This window comes from Schistocerca piceifrons, chromosome 7 (assembly GCF_021461385.2).
Source record: "Schistocerca piceifrons isolate TAMUIC-IGC-003096 chromosome 7, iqSchPice1.1, whole genome shotgun sequence".
NCBI classification, from domain to species: Eukaryota; Metazoa; Arthropoda; class Insecta; order Orthoptera; family Acrididae; genus Schistocerca; species Schistocerca piceifrons.
The window spans coordinates 576723359-576732654 of NC_060144.1; the positions used below are offsets into that span (position 1 = coordinate 576723359).

A 9296-nucleotide genomic window follows, 5' to 3' on the forward strand; every position below is an offset into this window, starting at 1 on the left:
TCATCCACACAATTCCGAAGACGGCAAGAGCTGACAAGTGCGAGAATTATCGCACAATCAGCTTAACAGCTCATGCATCGAAGCTGCTTACAAGAATAATATACAGAAGAATGCAAAAGAAAATTGAGAATGCGCTAGGTGACGATCAGTTTGGCTTTAGGAAAAGTAAAGGGACGAGAGCGGCAATTTTGACGTTACGGCTAATAATGGAAGCAAGGCTAAAGAAAAATCAAGACACTTTCATAGGATTTGTCGACCTGGAAAAAGCGTTCGACAGTATAAAATGGTGCAAGCTGTTCGAGATTCTGAAAAATGTAGGGGTAAGCTATAGGGAGAGACGGGTCATATACAATATGTACAACAACCAAGAGGGAATAATAAGAGTGGACGATGAAGAACGAAGTGCTCGTATTAAGAAGGGTGTAAGACAAGGCTGTAGCCTTTCGCCCCTACTCTTCAATCTGTACATCGAGGAAGCAATGATGGAAATAAAAGAAAGGTTCAGGAGTGGAATTAAAATACAAGGTGAAAGGATATCAATGATACGATTTGCTGATGACATTGCTATCCTGAGTGAAAGTGAAGAAGAATTAAATGATCTGCTGAACGGAATGAACAGTCTAATGGGTACACAGTATGATTTGAGAGTAAATCGGAGAAAGACGAAGGTAATGAGAAGCAGTAGAAATGAGAACATCGAGAAACTTAACATCAGGATTGATGGTCACGAAGTCAATGAAGTTAAGGAATTCTGCTACCTAGGCAGTAAAATAACCAATGACGGACGGAGCAAGGAGGACATCAAAAGCAGACTCGCTATGGCAAAAAAGGCATTTCTGGCCAAGAGAAGTCTACTGATATCAAATACCGGCCTTAATTTGAGGAAGAAATTTCTGAGGATGTACGTGTGGAGTACAGCATTGTATGGTAGTGAAACATGGACTGTGGGAAAACCGGAACAGAAGAGAATCGAAGCATTTGATATGTGGTGCTACAGACGAATGTTGAAAATTAGGTGGACTGATAAGGTAAGGAATGACGAGGTTCTACGCAGAATCGGAGAGGAAAGGAATATGTGGATAACACTGATAAGGAGACGGGACAGGATGATAGTACATCTGCTAACACATGAGGGAATGACTTCCATGGTACTAGAGGGAGCGGTAGAGGGCAAAAACTGTAGAGGAAGACAGAGATTGGAATGTCAAGCAAATAATTGAGGATGTAGGTTGCAAGTGCTACTCAGAGATGAAGAGGTTAGCACAGGGATGGAATTCGTGGCAGGCCGCATCAAACCAGTCAGTAGACTGATGACCAAAAAAAGGAAGCTAGAAAATCTAGAATGTTAAATGGTAAGGCTCAATCTAGATATAGTGGGTATCAGTGTAGCGAGATGGAAATAAGACACGGATTTCTGGTCAGATGATCATAGGGTAATATCAACAGCAGCAGAAAATGGTATAATTAGAGTAGGATCCCTTATGAATAGGTATCTAGTGCAGAGAATGAGGTACTGTGAACAGTTCAGTGAGAATATTGTTCTCATCAGAATCGACTACAAACCAACATTGACAACAATAACTTAATTTTTTTCATTATATGAGATGTTTCGGGAAAGCCTGCTCTTGTGTCATTCATGATTTCATTATATAAGTCGACAACGATAGTTCAGTTATACGGGCTGAAAACTCAAGGGAGATAGAGGATGTATATGAGGATATTTAACAGGTAATTTTGTACGTAAAGGAAGATGGAAACGTAATAGTCAGAGGGGATTGGAATGCCGTTGTAGGGAAAGCAGTAGAAGAAAGGGTTGCGTGGGAATATGGGTTTTGCAGTAGGAATGACAGACAAGAAAGATTAATTGAGTTCTGCAACAAATTTCAGCTAGTAATAGCAAATATTCTGTTCAAGAATCACAATAGGACATGGCACACTTGGAAAAGGCTAGGATATAACGGAATATTTCAGTCAGATTACATGAAACGTTGAGGCACAGATTCTGTAATCAGATATTGGATTGTAAGACGTACCCAGGGGTAGATACAGTCAGATAACAATTTGGGCAATGATAAAGAGTGGGATAAAGTTTAAGTAACTAGTTAGGAAGAAACAATGTCCTCGGCAGTTGGATACTTAAACACTAACAAATGATGGGATACACTTGAAACTCTCTGAGGCTGTAGAACTTGCGATAAGTTATAGCTCAATAGGCAGTTCAGTCGAAGAGGAATTGACACCTCCAAAAGGGATAATTACAGAAGCGGGAAGGAAAAAAGGAGGTTGAAGGAGGGTAATGCCTAAGAAACCATGGGTAACAGAAGAACTACTTCAGGTGATGGACGACAGAAGGAAGTACAAATATGTTGAGGGATATTAAGGAATACAGAAATACAAGTCACTTAGGAATAAAACAAATAGGAAGTGCAGGGAAAGTAAGGTGAAATGGCTGCATGAAAAATGTATAGAAGTCGTGAAACAAAATGATCGTCGGAAGGACTAATTCAGCATACAGAAAAGTCAAAGCAAACTTCGGTGAAATTCAAAGCAACGGAGGTAACATTAAGAGCGCCATGAGAATTCTCCTGTTAAATGCAGAGGAAAAGCGGATTAATGGAAAGTGTATCTGGAGGCATCTTTGAGAGGACACCTTGTCTCATGACGCGATAGAAGAAGAAATAGGAGTCCACACAGAAAAGATAGGGGATCCAGTATTAGAATCATAATTTGAAAGAGTTTTGGAAGACTTGAGATCTACTAAGACAAGAGGGATAAATAAAATTACATCGGAATTCCTAAAATCATTGGGAGTATTGACAACAAAGCGACTATTCACGCTGGTGTGTAGAATGTATGAGTCTGGTGATATACCACCTGACTTCGGGAAAACATCATACACACAATTCCGAATATGCAAGGGCCGACAAGCGCGAGAATTATAGCACAATCATCTTAACATCTCATGTATTCTAGTTACTGCCAAGAAAAATAAACAGAAGACTCGAAAAGAGAACTGAGGTGTAGTTAGATGGCGATCATTTTGGATTTAGGCAGGGTAAAGGCTATAGAGAGGCTATTCTGACGTTGCTAATGATAATGGAAGCAAGACTAAAGGAAAATCAAGACAATTCATAGGATTTGTCGACCTTTAATAAGCATTCGAGAATTCAGTATGTGGGGAAAATATTCGAAATTCTGAGAAAAATAGGGGAAATCTGTAGGGAAAGACGGGTAATATGCAACATGTACAAGAATCAAGAGGGAACACTAAGAGCGGAGGACCAATAACGATGTGCTCGGATTAAAGAGGTCGTAAGACAAGGATGTAGCCTTTCGCTCCTACTGTTCAGTAAATACATCGAAGAAGCTACAGGGTGACATTTATGAAAATGACGTAAATTAGTTACAAAATATGGCGTGCACACTCTTTATTCAACACGTAAACGTCACTACAGTTATTCGGATTTAGGTTATGACCTCTTCGATGTGCCTGCCATCATTGGTGATGTGGAGCAGACGAAGAGCGAAATTCTGCATGATCCACTAACGGGTCGGAACATCGATGCTGTCCAACACCTTTAACGGCTGTTTGCACTTCAGCAATGGTTCTGGGGTTATTGCTGTACATCTTGTCCATAATAAAGTCCCAAAAAAGAAGTCGAATGTGTTCAGACCCGGAGAATATGGCGGCCAATCGAGGCCCACGCCAGTGGCCTCCGGGTACCCCAGAGCCAGAATGCGGTTCCCAGAGTGCTCCTCCAGGACATGAAGCACTCTCTAGCCTCGATGGGGCCGAGCTCCGTCTTGCGTGAACGACATCTTGTCGAAAACAGGATCACTTTGGATAATGGGGATGAAATCTCCTCTCAGTCCACCAATTGCGCCAGTTTTGCTTATTGAGGAACCCATCCAAATGAAAGTGAGCTTCGCCGATAAACCAAACCATACACCGTATACTAATTCCCATTATGCCCTGCGGTCAACACTGTAAGTTTGAATGACCTAACGCAAATCGTTCAAACGTTATGAAGATTTATTTCATACAGTTCAATAATTGTCACGCTGTCTGATGAAAATAAAGGAAAGGTTCAAGAGTAGAAATAAAGTTCAAGGTGAATGGAAATTTTAAGATTTGCTGATGACTTTGGTATCCCAAGTGAAAGTGAAGAAATATTACAGGATCTGCTAATGGTCTAATGAGTACAGAATATGGATGCAGAGTAAAAAGAAGAAAGAGGAAAGTAATGAGAAGTATCCGAAATGAGAACAGCGAGAAACTTAACATCGAAAGGAGATGAAGTTAAGGAATTCTGCTACCTATGCAGCCAATTAAGCTTTCATGGACGAAGCGAGGAACACATAAAAAGTAATTTCTCTGAGATGAAGAAGGTGGCACCTTACACCTTAGACAAATTCTTGGCGGACCGCATCAAAGTAGGTAGAAGACTGATGACTCAAAAAAAAAAAAAAAAAACAAAAAAAGAAACCATTACTGCATTCCAGTACTTAATATGCACACTTCTTGCGGCATTTGCTATCCAGTATAACTAAGTCTCCAAATCTAATGGCGAAAGTTAGGTATTTTTAAATGTGTCTTTTTGAGCGGCGCTTTCGTCTATGTCACTGACTATTGCTTTATTTTTGTTGATAGTGTGGTGGATTTCGCTATGTTCCCCACCAGGTGATTAGTTTTAAGTTATGAAACTTCTGAAATACATCTGTCTAGGTAATATATTTAAGTGATAAACTTTGCAATGTTGTTGTTGTGGTGTTCAGTCCTGAGACTAGTTTGATGCAGCACTGCACGCTACTCTAACCTGTGCAAGCTTCTTCATCTCCCAGTACCTACTGCAACCTACATCCTTCTGTATCTGTTTAGTGTATTCATCTCGTGGTCTCCTTCTACGATTTTTACCCTCCACGCTGCCCTCCAATACTAAATTGGTGATCCATTGATGCCTCAGAACATATCCTACCAACCGATCCCTTCTTCTAGTCAAGTTGTGCCACAAATTCCTTATCTCCCGAATACTGTTCAGTACCTCCTCATTAGTTATGTGATCTACCCATCTAATCTTTAGCGTTCTTCTGTAGAACCACATTTGGAAAGCTTCTATTCTCTTCGTGTCCAAATTACTTATCGTCCATGTTTCAGTTCCATACATTGCTACACTCCATACATATACTTTCAGAAACGACTTCCAGACGCTTAAATCTATACTCGATGTTAACAAATTCCTCTTCTTCAGAAACGCTGTCCTTGCCATTACAAGTCTACATTTTATATCCTCCCTACTTCGACCATCATCAGTAATATTGCTCCCCAAATAGCAAATCTCCTTTACTACTTTAAGTGTGTCATTTCCTAGCAGGAGATCCCGGGTTCGAGTCCCGGTCGGGGCACACATTTTCAACATGTCCCCAGTGAAGAATATCAACGCCTGTTTGCAGCTAGGGCGACTATTTTATTATCATTTCATTTCTAGCAAAGCTGCATGGTCATCCACGGTATGTGTTCCTTCGGGAACATATACTACCGTCATATACAGTTATAATATGGCTTACCGGCCATTGACCTTCTTGTGTGAACGCACACGCTATGTCTGAACTCGTACGGGACTTGGTAGATTAATCTGCCATGAGTAATGAGTATGATGGGCAAACATCTATTAGGCGCACTACGAATGTAGTGGTGTGGACATGTTGGGAATGTGGATCTCACGGGGAGCGTGCAAGGGATAAGTCCCTGCTGACGCAATATCCTCCGTGCCATCGGTGGCTCAGACGGAAAGAGCGTCTGCCATGCAAGCAGGAGATTCCGGGTTCGAGTACCGGACGGGGCGCACATTTTCAACATGTCCCCAGTGAAGAATATCAACGCCTGTTTGCAGCTAGGGTGTCTATTTAATTATCATTTCATTTCTAGCAAAGCTGCACGGTAATTCACGGTATGTGTTCTTTCGGGAACAGATACTACCGTCATATACAGTTAAAATATGGCTTCCGGGCCATTGACCTTCTTGTGTGAACGCACACGCTATGCCCGAACTCGTACGGGACTTGGTAGATTAATCTGCCACGAGTAATGAGTATGATGGGCAAACATCTATTAGGCGCACTACGAATGTAGTGGTGTGGACATGTTGGGAATGTTGGATCTCACGGGGAGCGTGCAAGGGATAAGTCCCTGCTGACGCAATATCCTCCGTGCCATCGGTGGCTCAGACGGAAAGAGCGTCTGCCATGCAAGCAGGAGATTCCGGGTTCGAGTACCGGACGGGGCGCACATTTTCAACATGTCCCCAGTGAAGAATATCAACGCCTGTTTGCAGCTAGGGTGTCTATTTAATTATAATTTCATTTCTAGCAAAGCTGCATGGTAATTCACGGTATGTGTTCTTTCGGGAACAGATACTACCGTCATATACAGCTATAATATGGCTCCCCGGCCATTGACCTTCTTGTGTGAACGCACACGCTATGCCCGAAATCGTACGGGACTTGGTACATTAATCTACCACGAGTAATAAGTATGATGGGCAAACATCTATCGGCGCACTACGAATGTAGTGGTGTGGACATGTTGGAATGTGGATCTCACGGGGAGCGTGCAAGGGATAAGTCCCTGCAGACGCAATATCCTCCGTGCCTTCGGTGGCTCAGACGGATAGAACGTCTGCCATGCAAGCAGGAGACTCCGGGTTCGAGTCCCGGTAGGGGCGCACATTATCAACATGTCCCCAGTGAAGAATATCAACGCCTGTTTGCAGCTAGGGTGTCTATTTAATTATCATTTCATTTCTAGAAAATCTGCATGGTAATCCACGGTATGTGTTCTTTCGGGAACAGATACTACCGTCATATACAGTTAAAATATGGCTTCCGGGCCATTGACCTTCTTGTGTGAACGCACACGCTATGCCCTAACTCGTACGGGACTTGGTAGATTAATCTGCCACGAGTAATGAGTATGATGGGCAAACATCTATTAGGCGCACTACGAATGTAGTGGTGTGGACATGTTGGGAATGTTGGATCTCACGGGGAGCGTGCAAGGGATAAGTCCCTGCTGACGCAATATCCTCCGTGCCATCGGTGGCTCAGACGGAAAGAGCGTCTGCCATGCAAGCAGGAGATTCCGGGTTCGAGTACCGGACGGGGCGCACATTTTCAACATGTCCCCAGTGAAGAATATCAACGCCTGTTTGCAGCTAGGGTGTCTATTTAATTATAATTTCATTTCTAGCAAAGCTGCATGGTAATTCACGGTATGTGTTCTTTCGGGAACAGATACTACCGTCATATACAGCTATAATATGGCTCCCCGGCCATTGACCTTCTTGTGTGAACGCACACGCTATGCCCGAAATCGTACGGGACTTGGTACATTAATCTACCACGAGTAATAAGTATGATGGGCAAACATCTATCGGCGCACTACGAATGTAGTGGTGTGGACATGTTGGAATGTGGATCTCACGGGGAGCGTGCAAGGGATAAGTCCCTGCAGACGCAATATCCTCCGTGCCTTCGGTGGCTCAGACGGATAGAACGTCTGCCATGCAAGCAGGAGACTCCGGGTTCGAGTCCCGGTAGGGGCGCACATTATCAACATGTCCCCAGTGAAGAATATCAACGCCTGTTTGCAGCTAGGGTGTCTATTTAATTATCATTTCATTTCTAGAAAATCTGCATGGTAATCCACGGTATGTGTTCTTTCGGGAACAGATACTACCGTCATATACAGTTAAAATATGGCTTCCGGGCCATTGACCTTCTTGTGTGAACGCACACGCTATGCCCTAACTCGTACGGGACTTGGTAGATTAATCTGCCACGAGTAATGAGTATGATGGGCAAACATCTATTAGGCGCACTACGAATGTAGTGGTGTGGACATGTTGGGAATGTTGGATCTCACGGGGAGCGTGCAAGGGATAAGTCCCTGCTGACGCAATATCCTCCGTGCCTTCGGTGGCTCAGACGGATAGAACGTCTGCCATGCAAGCAGGAGACTCCGGGTTCGAGTCCCGGTAGGGGCGCACATTATCAACATGTCCCCAGTGAAGAATATCAACGCCTGTTTGCAGCTAGGGTGTCTATTTAATTATCATTTCATTTCTAGAAAATCTGCATGGTAATCCACGGTATGTGTTCTTTCGGGAACAGATACTACCGTCATATACAGTTAAAATATGGCTTCCGGGCCATTGACCTTCTTGTGTGAACGCACACGCTATGCCCTAACTCGTACGGGACTTGGTAGATTAATCTGCCACGAGTAATGAGTATGATGGGCAAACATCTATTAGGCGCACTACGAATGTAGTGGTGTGGACATGTTGGGAATGTTGGATCTCACGGGGAGCGTGCAAGGGATAAGTCCCTGCTGACGCAATATCCTCCGTGCCATCGGTGGCTCAGACGGATAGAGCGTCTGCCATGCAAGCAGGAGATTCCGGGTTCGAGTCCCGGTCGGGGCGCACTTTTTCAACATGTACCCAGTGAAGAATATCAACGCCTGTTTGCAGCTAGGGTGTCTATTTAATTATCATTTCATTTCTAGCAAAGCTGCATGGTAATCCACGGTATGTGTTCTTTCAGAAACAGATACTACCGTCATATACAGTTAAAATATGGCTTCCCAGCCATTGACCTTCTTGTGTGAACGCACACGCTATGCCCGAACTCGTACGGGACTTGGTAGATTAATCTGCCATGAGTAATGAGTATGATGGGCAAACATCTATTAGGCGCACTACGAATGTAGTGGTGTGGACATGTTGGGAATGTGGATCTCACAGGGAGCGTGCAAGGGATAAGTCCCTGCTGACGCAATATCCTCCGTGCCATCGGTGGCTCAGACGGAAAGAGCGTCTGCCATGCAAGTAGGAGATTCCGGGTTCGAGTACCGGACGGGGCGCACATTTTCAACATGTCCCCAGTGAAGAATATCAACGCCTGTTTGCAGCTAGGGTGTCTATTTAATTATCATTTCATTTCTAGAAAATCTGCATGGTAATCCACGGTATGTGTTCTTTCGGGAACAGATACTACCGTCATATACAGTTAAAATATGGCTTCCGGGCCATTGACCTTCTTGTGTGAACGCACACGCTATGCCCTAACTCGTACGGGACTTGGTAGATTAATCTGCCACGAGTAATGAGTATGATGGGCAAACATCTATTAGGCGCACTACGAATGTAGTGGTGTGGACATGTTGGGAATGTTGGATCTCACGGGGAGCGTGCAAGGGATAAGTCCCTGCTGACGCAATATCCTCCGTGCCATCG

At 43.7% G+C, this 9296-nt stretch overlaps 1 non-coding gene across 1 annotated transcript; it reads left to right on the plus strand.

Annotated features, from left to right (window-relative positions):
* Positions 1–8408: 8408 nt before the first annotated feature.
* Trnaa-ugc lies at positions 8409–8483 on the plus strand. The gene has a single exon. It is a non-coding gene; the product is annotated as a tRNA-Ala (tRNA).
* Positions 8484–9296: the final 813 nt, after the last annotated feature.